General features: G+C 36.3%; 1 protein-coding gene across 5 annotated transcripts in view; it reads right to left on the bottom strand.

Annotated features, from left to right (window-relative positions):
* Positions 1 to 10,983, bottom strand: part of PHF14 (PHD finger protein 14) — a 162,427-nt gene that overhangs the window by 97,716 nt on the left and 53,728 nt on the right. The gene's annotated exons all lie outside the window — the stretch shown is intronic.

Raw genomic sequence — 10,983 nt, 5'->3', positions numbered from 1 at the left:
AAATCAACATATTAGTACACATATTTGTAGGATATTTTATATGCTTTTAAAATAGCAATTTTATGTGGTTTTTTCCAAATGGACCTCCATAGTTAAACATATTTTCAATGCTTCTGCTCAGATAATTTTAGTATTGCCAGCATTCAACATGAAAAATAAGAATGAATTAACAACTGAAAATTGAACATTCTTTGATTTTCAGCAACAGCCCTCCAGTAATTTGACATTTGTAATTTTACATATGTTGTCACTAAAGTTAACTTACAGGTCAGCAGGAAAGAATAATTTAAATCTGGATTACTTTATTCAGAATTATTCATTGCTGTTTGCCTCAAAGTATTGTATTTTAAATTGTTTTTAATAATTTCTGTCATTAGCAGGCTCAGAATGAAAACATAAGAGATTATAAATATAAATATAAATTATAACAGTGAGACTCCAGTGACTGAGATCTGGAGCCCACAGCATCAGAATGGAATCACCATCCAGTTCTGCTTACCACACAGGCAACTGACAATTTAAAATTAGAAGCCTACAGCTAAGGGCTGATTCGATATAATCTCAACTGCCCCAAAAACTCAGAAAAATGTGCCAAGGTCATAACAAGTGCAGACTCAATTTTTCATTTCATTTCTTTCACAATTATGGTAGTGAAATAATTCAAATAAAGGAATGAATTGACACTAAAACCAGTTGAATTAATAAAATTTGACCTCCTGAAACAATATTTCTATTCCTCCCCTTCTCTAGTGACTTATCTTCTTCTCTAGTACATCCAAATCGTACCTCTGAACGTATCCCAGGGTTCTCCGTGTGTTCCCCAACTAAAGTGAGAACCTTTTCCATACTCAGACCTCATCCTTCCCATTTTAGCTGCTCCAAAAAACACTCCAGCACTTAATTACCTTAGGCATACACAGTTCTCAATCAAATATTGCAATAATGGGTCTATCAATTACTAAAGGTAATGCTACTATAGTAGTAGACAAATGACTAACTTATTTTCATTAGGAAATCAAGTTAAAACTTGTAATTGTTTTAAATAAACAGATTTAGCTGCTGCATCACAAAGAACATATCTTAGAGTGAACTGAAAGGGAAAATAGTACCTTATTTCATTAACAACACAACCCAAAGTAATCTGAGCAGACCAAGAAAGGTCAAGGAATTAAAACTAAGATGCAAGCATAAAACAGAATTATTTTTAAACAAGAACAAAAGAAATGCTTTGATAAAAAAGTTAAAATTGCAAAAGATAAAATAGATTAAATTCTTCTTATTAGTCTTTTTTAGCATAACATTTTGAGGGGAAAGACACACCTGATCAAATAAACTGCTAATTAAACTCCTTAAAATCCTGTAAGATTATTTTCCTTGGGTAAAGAAACTGAGCTGTTTGATTCAATGAAATCATCAAGATGAAAGCAAGCCATCTTTTCCAAGAATATCTTACCAAAGGTTTACCCTTCATAGCAATTTTAATGCCTGTCCTCTGAAAAGAGAAATGTTCTGAATAAATAAAATCTAAAGATTGGCAATGTCTTTTTTTGTCTTTTAGTTCAAGGTTTACTATCTGTGGAAATTAGAGAACAATCCCACAGTATTAAGGCATACCCCATTTCACTTATTTCAGTTATTTCATTAACTTCTGATTTTTCATTTATTAGTTGGAAAAGATAAAGTCCTACCTCTCTTGCTTATTGTTTTAAAAATTCACACAAAACATTACAAGAGTCCCTAGAGAGAAACAGTGGTGGGTATCACATGCAAACAGCTATCAAATCTGGAAAGAAAGAGCAGTAGGATAACACCCAACACTGGATCGTTCTGTCTAATCTAATTTGTAATGATCTAAGTTGACAGTTTCTACAATACCCCATGAAATATGTATCTTTTTATAATAGAGAATGCAAGAAATAAAACACAATTAAGAAAGAAGGTTAGAGAAAGCCTCGGAAAAACAAAGAAAAAATTAGGAGAACTAGAGCATACACTTCCACAGCCAAGGGAAAGATAAATAAAAAATTGGTTTCTTTCAGCCATCGTGTTTTGGGTCACAAAAGTATCCATATAAGCTGTGCAGCATTCCACTGTTACAGAGTGGCAACCTGCATGTTGGCATAGGGAATTAAAAGAATCATGATTTAAATAGCTACAAAACAGAATATCAGCACAATAAATTAATAATGAATGATGAAGTCATAAATGATACAATGTGACATAGATCAAATGAATGACAGATACAGGGTAATGCATGGGAGGAAATGGTGAACTCAAGACACTTTTAAAAAAAACAACATTAAAGAACACTATACAAAATGGAATGAAAATATGCTGAGGGAAAATGTCATCAACAATGGGTTCAAACCTAAAAGTAGAAGAAGAAAGACTGAAGTGGCAGTCTCCATTTTGAACTTGGAAAAGCTGGAAGTGAATGCTTACATTTTGTATTTTTGTTTATAGGCAACTGGACAACAAATGAAACACATAAAATGAAGAAGATTAGATAATGCATTGACTAAAAGATTTTGAATATTCTCAGAAAAATAAATTCTACACATGAGACAAATGAAAGACATCAGTAAACAACAAATAAAGCCTAGGATGAACCCTATAGTTGCTGAAAGGAAACAGAATGTTTGCAAAAGGAAACAAAGCAGCAAAGCAAAGCTGCAAAGGAAACAGTCTGTTTGGCATCACTAAGAGATGCCACAAGCTGACATGTTGGCTTCCAGGTGGGAAAGCACAATGGTGAACAGGACAGAATAGGTGCCCACATGACCCAAAACCACTACGGCTGTCACCAAACCTCCTTGTTATGTTTCAGTGTTTATGCCTTAAACCAGTTAATCCAAAGACAGCAATAGAAGGCAGAATGTTCCCTTGGAGCACTTTTGCTTTGCCATTTGGAAGAAAAAGCCCAACACGATTGATCCAGAACTTGTAAACCAACCAAAACAGGAGAGGTGATTCCCAAGTCAGAAGTATTTGCTCCTCAATGAGCTTTTTTTTGAAGTGATCCTAGAGGATAAAAGTGCATACTGTCACCTATTTAATTTCTTGTTTTTCACAAGAAGATATAGAGGAGTTAACAATGTTAACAATACATGGAAAAGACTATGAAATACTGAAAGCAACTGTGGTCAGTGACAAGGGTTCAAACCCACATAAATTGAACTAGCATGGTTCTGGATTTGATCTCATGTGTCACAGTTTTTCAGAAGATCAGTGGTGATTTCTGAGTTTTTTTCAAAGCATTCCTTGAGGAAAAAAATATAAATGTAGCAAGCACTGGACTACAATGATATTTAAGATACATCTGACTTTCAAAACTATTGGTACTACAGTCATTTCTTTGCTCTGTAGAAAGTCCGCAGGAGCTGTTTTGTGTGTGTTTTAATTTTAAGAGGGCAAAATGTGAAGAGTTTAGGTGCTTTGGTTTTTGGAGATCTATAAACGTGACATTTCTTGTCAGAAACAACAGCACATATTGACTTATATTTCCCTGCCAGACCTGTGGCTACAGTGACTACTTGAAAAAGACACACAGCTGTCGTTTACACATGCTGACAAGCACAGCAGAGAGGATCAGTACAAGATTACACTCACAGTTTAATTCTGGATCCTATCTAAATTCTTCAGACATTTTCATTTCTATCTTATGTCAAGTTGTAGCTGTCACACTAACATTAATGATATACTTCCACAGTTTGTTTTTTTACCTTTTATCAAACTATGGTTCATAGATAGATATAACACATATCAAAAACCTCCAAATCTCAACTATCTCACTTATGCAGCCTTTATCATATATTGCTAAGGATAACCCAGAGACAAAAAAAAAAAAAAAAAGAAAAAAAAAAAATCAGTAAACATTAGAATGCTATAAAATCATTCCAAACAAAGAGGTCAATGCAGGGAATTACATCACCACAGACAGAGGATAACTCTGATATGAAACAGAAGCCAAAGAGATCACTCTCAGAAAACAGAAGTGGGGAAACTTTCACTATACCAAAAAAGTGTCTTAATGAAATCAGTGCACTATCAATAGCGTGCATAAAACAAACCACAAAAGCCTGTGAAAAAAGCCACACAGGTAGAAACTGCACAGATAATATGTTCTCTATCCTGTTACACATTAACCATGACCAAGATAGCAATTTTTAGTTCATGACGTCATCCACTCCTTACAAAAAATTAGAAATTACAAACTTCCTTTGCCAATGAAAAGGTTATGATGAATCCAGTTGCAGAAAAAATTCTTTTTGACTCCCTTTTCTTTGTTAAAAGGCAGAAGGAATGTTCAACTGATGGCACGCCATAGACATAAAATATTTTCAAAGAGAGGTAAGGACCGCCATGTAGACACCAGATGGCACACTTGTTCAATACAGATCAAAGTGAGTATCTTAAATGGTATATATCACTACTATTCAAAAAATATCTCTGAAATAATTATTAAATTTTCCAGGAAAATGACAGTAATAAAAAGGAACTGTCAGATGAAAAGAAACAGGAGTTAATCAAAATATGATTATAAAAAGAAACAAGTCAACCATGAAGCTTAATTACATAGAATTACAATTTTTCTCTATTTTTTTTTTGTCTCCCTTGTCTTGAGAACTTTTTTCCTAGAAAATCAAAAATTTTGCAACATTCCTGCTGTCAAGCAAAACTATCACCGAGTCTATCAAATAATTTGTAACTACTGTTTCTCAGGCTTAAACAAGTGACAGAATTTGAGAAAGAGCAGGATTGACTTCTATCCTTCTTAAGACTAATTTTCTCCAAAGCACATGTTTAGAGAACTGAAACAGAAGCAGAAAGACAAGAAGGCCAGAAAAGCTGTTTTCAGGTGTTGCTAAAACAAGTGATTCTTTCCTGGAAAACTCAACTTACAAGTACCTATTTGCAGAAGTGGCAGGTACACTGCCACTTTATTTATTTACAGAGATACCGGTAAATACTGACACCATTGGAATACCATTTGGAACACGTTCATTTCTCCATGAAGAGCAAGTGATCTTTCATCTGCAGGTCTTTTTTTTCTTCTTGCTTTCTTAAAAATCAAACCAACCAACTAAAACAATCCCCAAACTCAAAACAAAAAAAAAAAAAAAACAGAAGGGGGAAAAAAAGTAAAACTGACACACTCCATTTGCTTCAAGCATTGTGGAAGAGCTAGATCTTACTTCACTCTGTTCTGAATTTGACCTGAAGCCAAAAGAGAATCCTATATTATCATGTATCCATGTATTTGGTAAGCTGAAATAATTAGTTTATACATTTGTGACATTATGGTGCCATAGACTTAGCTGAGCTTTTCTATTAATTGATAAAGAAAACAAAGTTATTTTACAATGTTCATTGTACTGAAAACTTTACATGTCAGAAAGTTGACTGAATACCGATTTTTTTTTCTAGAGCATTTCTGTTCAGTTGACAGCAATTGATCTTTAAATTCTACATGTCAAAATCATAATTAACATAGATTTTTTACTGTTAAACAGAAAAACTACTGTGTCATTCTCTGGATTATATACAAGGCAATTACAGGAAAAAGATTTTCAGGTTTCAAACAGCAAAAGTAAGTTTGGTATCAGAGCATCAGAATACTTCATTTACAGGCTTCAACAATTAAGTTCACAAAATTCTTTTATTTCACCTTCATAACACTGGGTAGACAGCTGCTTCTCAATAAAAAGGAATAAAAAATGGAATTTCCACAAAAACAAGCCACACAAAAAACCCTCTAATATGCTCATTAAGAGTACCAGGACCTGACAGCATTTATTGGAAGATGGAATATTCAACAACACAAACACTACTTCCAAGGATACACCAAGTATCCCTTCCACTCTTAGAGCACACAGCCAGCCCCAGCAGCACAAAATTGCTTTAGAAGATGTTGTATGTATGTGAAATACAGGAACTGCATCATACCTCCAGACAACAGCATACATTGTAGGGAAAGCATGGGTTATGAAATCTTTAAAAAATATACTTAAGTTCATTTTTTCAAAAGGACAGAGGGAAAACCCTTATTTTGCAAAAGTAAGACATCAGGCTAACAAAACTACTTCAGCAATGATATGTTTGATAAAAAATAATTTGTGTATTCTTTTTTATTCCAGGATAGCAAATGAAGTTGAGAGATTTTTAAAAGCTGTGTTTTTATAATATAGATTACCTCAAATAGACTTTGAAAATCTGTACATACATAGTTGAGTAGAGTAAAACCATTAATCTCTCAATTAATTTGCATCTCTTTAGAGTATTTTCCAAAGAAACAATCTATTCTATAATCTTTATGAGGAAAAAAAGTGAAAGAAATGGTACAGCTTAGAAAAGCAAATGTTAAAAAACATATTCAGATTTATAAGAAATATAAGGAAGGTGTTAATAGATATCTGATTTATGCAATTAGCTATTGATTTCTATTACCTTTGTTAATCATTAGCTATTAATTTTTGTGAAATTATTTAGCAGCAGAAATAATGATTTGTGATGCTTATAAAAGTGTGAAATTGGAATGATAAAGATAAAATTATAACGATTTTGAATAAACCTGGCTTTAAAAGCTATGCACTGAAATGCAAAAAATCTTTAAGAGGTCTCTACATATGGCTTGCAATGTATAAAGCATAAACAATTCATTAAATTCTGTCTTCAAATGCAGCCGTTATACAAAAGAATTAAGTATAAAGCCTAATGTCTTGTTTATTTACATTCATTTGTCATTTGTACAGAGTAAAAGCATGGTATGTTTAAATTTACCCTTATATATTCACTTACATGGTCTAGGGAAGTTCAAAATCAGAAAGGTCTTATAAACTTAAGTTACATTTTAATGCACAATATGATAGCTACTGTCTCCAAAACAATGGAGTGCAAATGGCTGGGCTTTCTCTCTGTCTTCCCACAAAGAGAAACACAGACAAGGCAGAGAGGTTTAATGCTTTCTTTGCCTCTGTCTTCAACAGCAAGAACAGACTAAGGGGGTCCCAGTGCCCTCAGCTGAAGACCATGGTTGTGAGAATGCTAAATTCCCAGTCAGCCCAGAATTTGTGTGGGATTCACTGCTCCAGCTGGATCCCTGCAAGTCTATGGGGCCTGATGGGGCCTTATTAGAGAATACTTAACTGTCTGATGTCATTACAAAACTTCTTTTGATGATTTTTGAGTGGTCCTGGGAATCCAAGGGGTCCCAGTTGACTGGAAGCTGGCAAATATCCCAGTCTTTAAGGGCAAGGAGGACCCTGGAAACTACAGGCCTGTCAGTCTCACTTCAATGACTGGTAGAATTATGGAGAAGATTCTTCTGGGAGATACTGAAAAACCCTCAAAGGACAACAGAGTCATCAATCAGAACCATCATAGCTTAATGAGGGGAAAGTTCATCTTGTGAAACTTGATTTCCTTAGGTTATAGTGAATGGGGTGACATCAGACTGGTGACCTCTTACTAGTGGGGTTCTGCAGCACTCCATATTAGGCCCAATTCTTCTCTACATCTTCAAAAACCACTTGGACATGGGACTTGAAGATATACTAAGCAGGCTTGCCAATTAAACGAAATTGGGAGGAGCTGCTGACTCCCTCAAAATCAGAGAGACCTGCAGAGAGTCCTAAATGAGAGATCTGGGCAATTGCCAACTGTATCAAGCTTAACAAGGGCAAGGGCCAGAATGAATCTGCACCTGGGACAAGGCAGCCCTCAATGTATGGACAAACGGGGGAATGAGAGGCTGGAGAGCAGTGCCGCAGAAAGGGACCTGGGGTCCTGGTCAATGGCAAGTTGAACATGAGCCGGCAGTGCCCTGGCAGCCAGGAGGGCCACCTGTGTCCTGGAGGGCATCAGACACAGCATCACCAGCCAGGCAAGGGAGGGGATTGTCCTGCTCTGCTCTGAGCTGGGGCGGCTTCACCTCAAGTGCTGTGTGAAGTTTTGGGCACCATAACATAAAAAAGATAAAGCTATTACAGCCATCAGAAAAAGTTCAAAGGAGGACTACAAAGATGGCAAAATGCCTAGAGGGGAGGACATCAAAGGAGTGGCATGTTCAGCCTGGAGAAGAGGAGACTGAGGGGAGACCTCATTGAAGTCTCCAGCTTCCTCACATGGGGAACAGGAGAGGCAGGCAGTGATCTTTTCTCTCTGGTGACCAGTGACAAGATTCAAGGGAATGGCCTAAAATTGGGTCAGGGGAAGTTTAGGTTTCCTTTAGGAAAAGGCTTTTCACCCAGAGGGTGGCTGGGCTCTGGCACAGCTCCCCAGGGAAGTGGTCACAGCACCAAGCCTGACAGAGTTCAGGAAGTGTTTGGACAACACTCTCAGGCACATGGTATGGTTCTTGGAGCTGACCCATGCAGGGCCAGGAGCTGAACTTCAGTGATCCTTGTGAGCCCCTTCCAACTCGGAGCATTCTGTGAATCCATGAGTCTATAAAAATATACTGTGAAATATTTGAAAGGTAAGAGATAGAAATACATAGAGCACTCACAGGGTTCTTTAAAAAGCTTATCTAGCATTAGGACACAAAATACTGTTCTGGCACACAATTAATGTAGAGAACTGTACAAGGGAGAAGCACTGTCCTGACTCTGAATAACCTGCTTCAGTCTTAGTCCTCTCACACTTCCAAATTACAAAAGGAAACTGAGTCTCCAATGTCATGTAGAAGCTGTGAACACTAGTATTACAGGTGTCAGGCCAGATGGTCTGGTTTTGGCTGGGATAGTGTTAATTTTCTTATTAGTAGCTGGTATAGCACTCTGGGATTTGGATTAGTATGAGAATCACAGAATATTCTACATTGGAAGGGATCCATAGGGACCATACAAGCCCAGCTGTTAAGTGAATGGCCCATACAGGGCTCAAAACCACAACCTTGGCATTATTAGCACCATGCTCTGACCAGCTGAGCTAACCTGGTATCAGCAATGCCAACAAAATAATGCTGATAACACATGGATGTTCTGGCTGTTGCTAAATCATGTATACCTCAAATCAAGGACTTTTCGGTGTCATGCTCTGCCAGGGAGGAGCTGCACAAAAAGCTGGAAGGGAACAGAGCCATGACAGCCTGACTGAACTGACCAAAGGGATATTCTACACCACAGAACACCATGCTCAGTATATAAACTGGGGGAGTTACCCAGAAGGGGGGCAATCACTAGAGGGGGGAACAGTCAGTGGTCAATGTTTCTCTTTTACAGAGAAGCCCTGCTCACAGGGCAGCAAAGATGTTATCTTGCAAAGTGTGTGTTGAAGAAAAGCAGAGAACTGGAGAGAACTGAAACAAAGACCGAAAATTCAAGCAGAGGAACAAAATCTTTCTTAGACTGATAGCAGTATTTTTCCAGAGTGCAACACCATACAGTGACAACACAGTATGCCACTGAAAGTCAATTAATCTCTTTATTACATACTACAATGTGTGTAGATATATTATGCAACACATGAAGCACCAAATCACCACAGCATGAGGGGAACACTTCAGAGCAATCAGACTTGTTTCCATTTTGCACAGAAGAACTTTGGCAGTTATTACATGGGCTTTAGAACAAATCAATCTTGTATTCCTATGGATTTCTGAACAATGCCTTATATTATTCCTTTTTTTATTACAACTATGAATGTCTTTCCTGCAATAATTTTAGTTCTCTTTAGTCCTAGAATCATGATTCTCCACACCCTAAGAGCACTACATTAGGTATAAAAAAAGAGAAGAGAAAGGAAGTAGAAAAATGGGATTTGAGATACAAAGGGTTCAGTAAGCAGAACACCAGGCAAGTCTTCTTTCTGTGTGAACATATGCATAACAACAGTAAGTTCAACCTACCCAGGCAGGTGTAAGATTCTATGAGCTCTTATGCATAAGGAGGAAGGGTACTTTCCCTCAATGATGAAAATAAAGAAGTTTCTCAAAATTTAATTTTGGATTACTCACACTCCTAAAAGTCTGAGTTAAATTAATCAGCTTGGCTTGAGTCATTCCTGAAGTTCTGAGTCACAGACAAGGAAAGAGAAGCCATTAGGTAAATCAAAGCTGTGGCCCAAAATTAAAACAAGCATTTAAGACTGGGTCAGGAAAATACTTGCTTAATACTATCAGTGTACATTAAGTAAGGTATCTGCTAGTATAATCATAAAATGTCTAAAAAAGCTTTATGAAGAAAATGAAGTTGTGATACATGAAAGATGAAGTTTACCACTCTAACGTGAGAGTTTGTGATATTTCCTGATATTAAGAAATATACTGGAAGATGAACCACTTATGTCTGAAGGGATATGGGAACACTGCTCATCCCATAACCTGGACCTGAATGCCCTTTGATATTTTTATGTTCTTTTTATAGGTGGTATGACACATCACACATGAAAAGCTTTGTTTTCTGAACAAGTAGGAGAGAAAAACTTATGGAAAAGTGTACAGTGATTAATAATAAAGTACTGCTTTCAAAGTTAGGAAAGATGCTAAATATTTCATCAGTACAGGAAGCAAGAGGTTTTGCTTGTCTTCTCAAAATTCTATCCACCATGAAAGTTTAACAAAATATACATTGACTAGTAAGACTAGGAAGCCAAACAAACTGAAATAATAGGGTCTTGTGACAGTCATAAAATGTGCAGTCAATCAGCAAGCTGCCTGTAGATAAGGAAATTACCAATTATTTTACAGCTATAATTCAATATATTTAAATCTACCCTAACAAGTATCCTTACTACTACAGTGAAGAACAGCTATTAAAGCTAAGTTTAAGTGCAAACTGAATTTTTTCTTAAGCTTGTACAGCTCTTCAGTTAAGTACCGTGTTTCCCAGCTTTCTATTTTAGCAAAACAATATTTACCACAGCTAAAAAAGCACTAAAATGAGAAAATGGAATACATCAATCTAATTGAAATCCCTCAATTCAAAATGTCCATGGTGTAGGTCATGTGAAACAATATTATTATGAGTACAAGCCTCAACACAT

Source organism: Agelaius tricolor, unplaced genomic scaffold (genome assembly GCF_023055355.1).
Source record: "Agelaius tricolor isolate 1412-34295 unplaced genomic scaffold, bAgeTri1.0.p SCAF_6, whole genome shotgun sequence".
Taxonomy (NCBI): domain Eukaryota; kingdom Metazoa; phylum Chordata; class Aves; order Passeriformes; family Icteridae; genus Agelaius; species Agelaius tricolor.
This window is presented reverse-complemented; position numbering and strand designations above follow the sequence as displayed.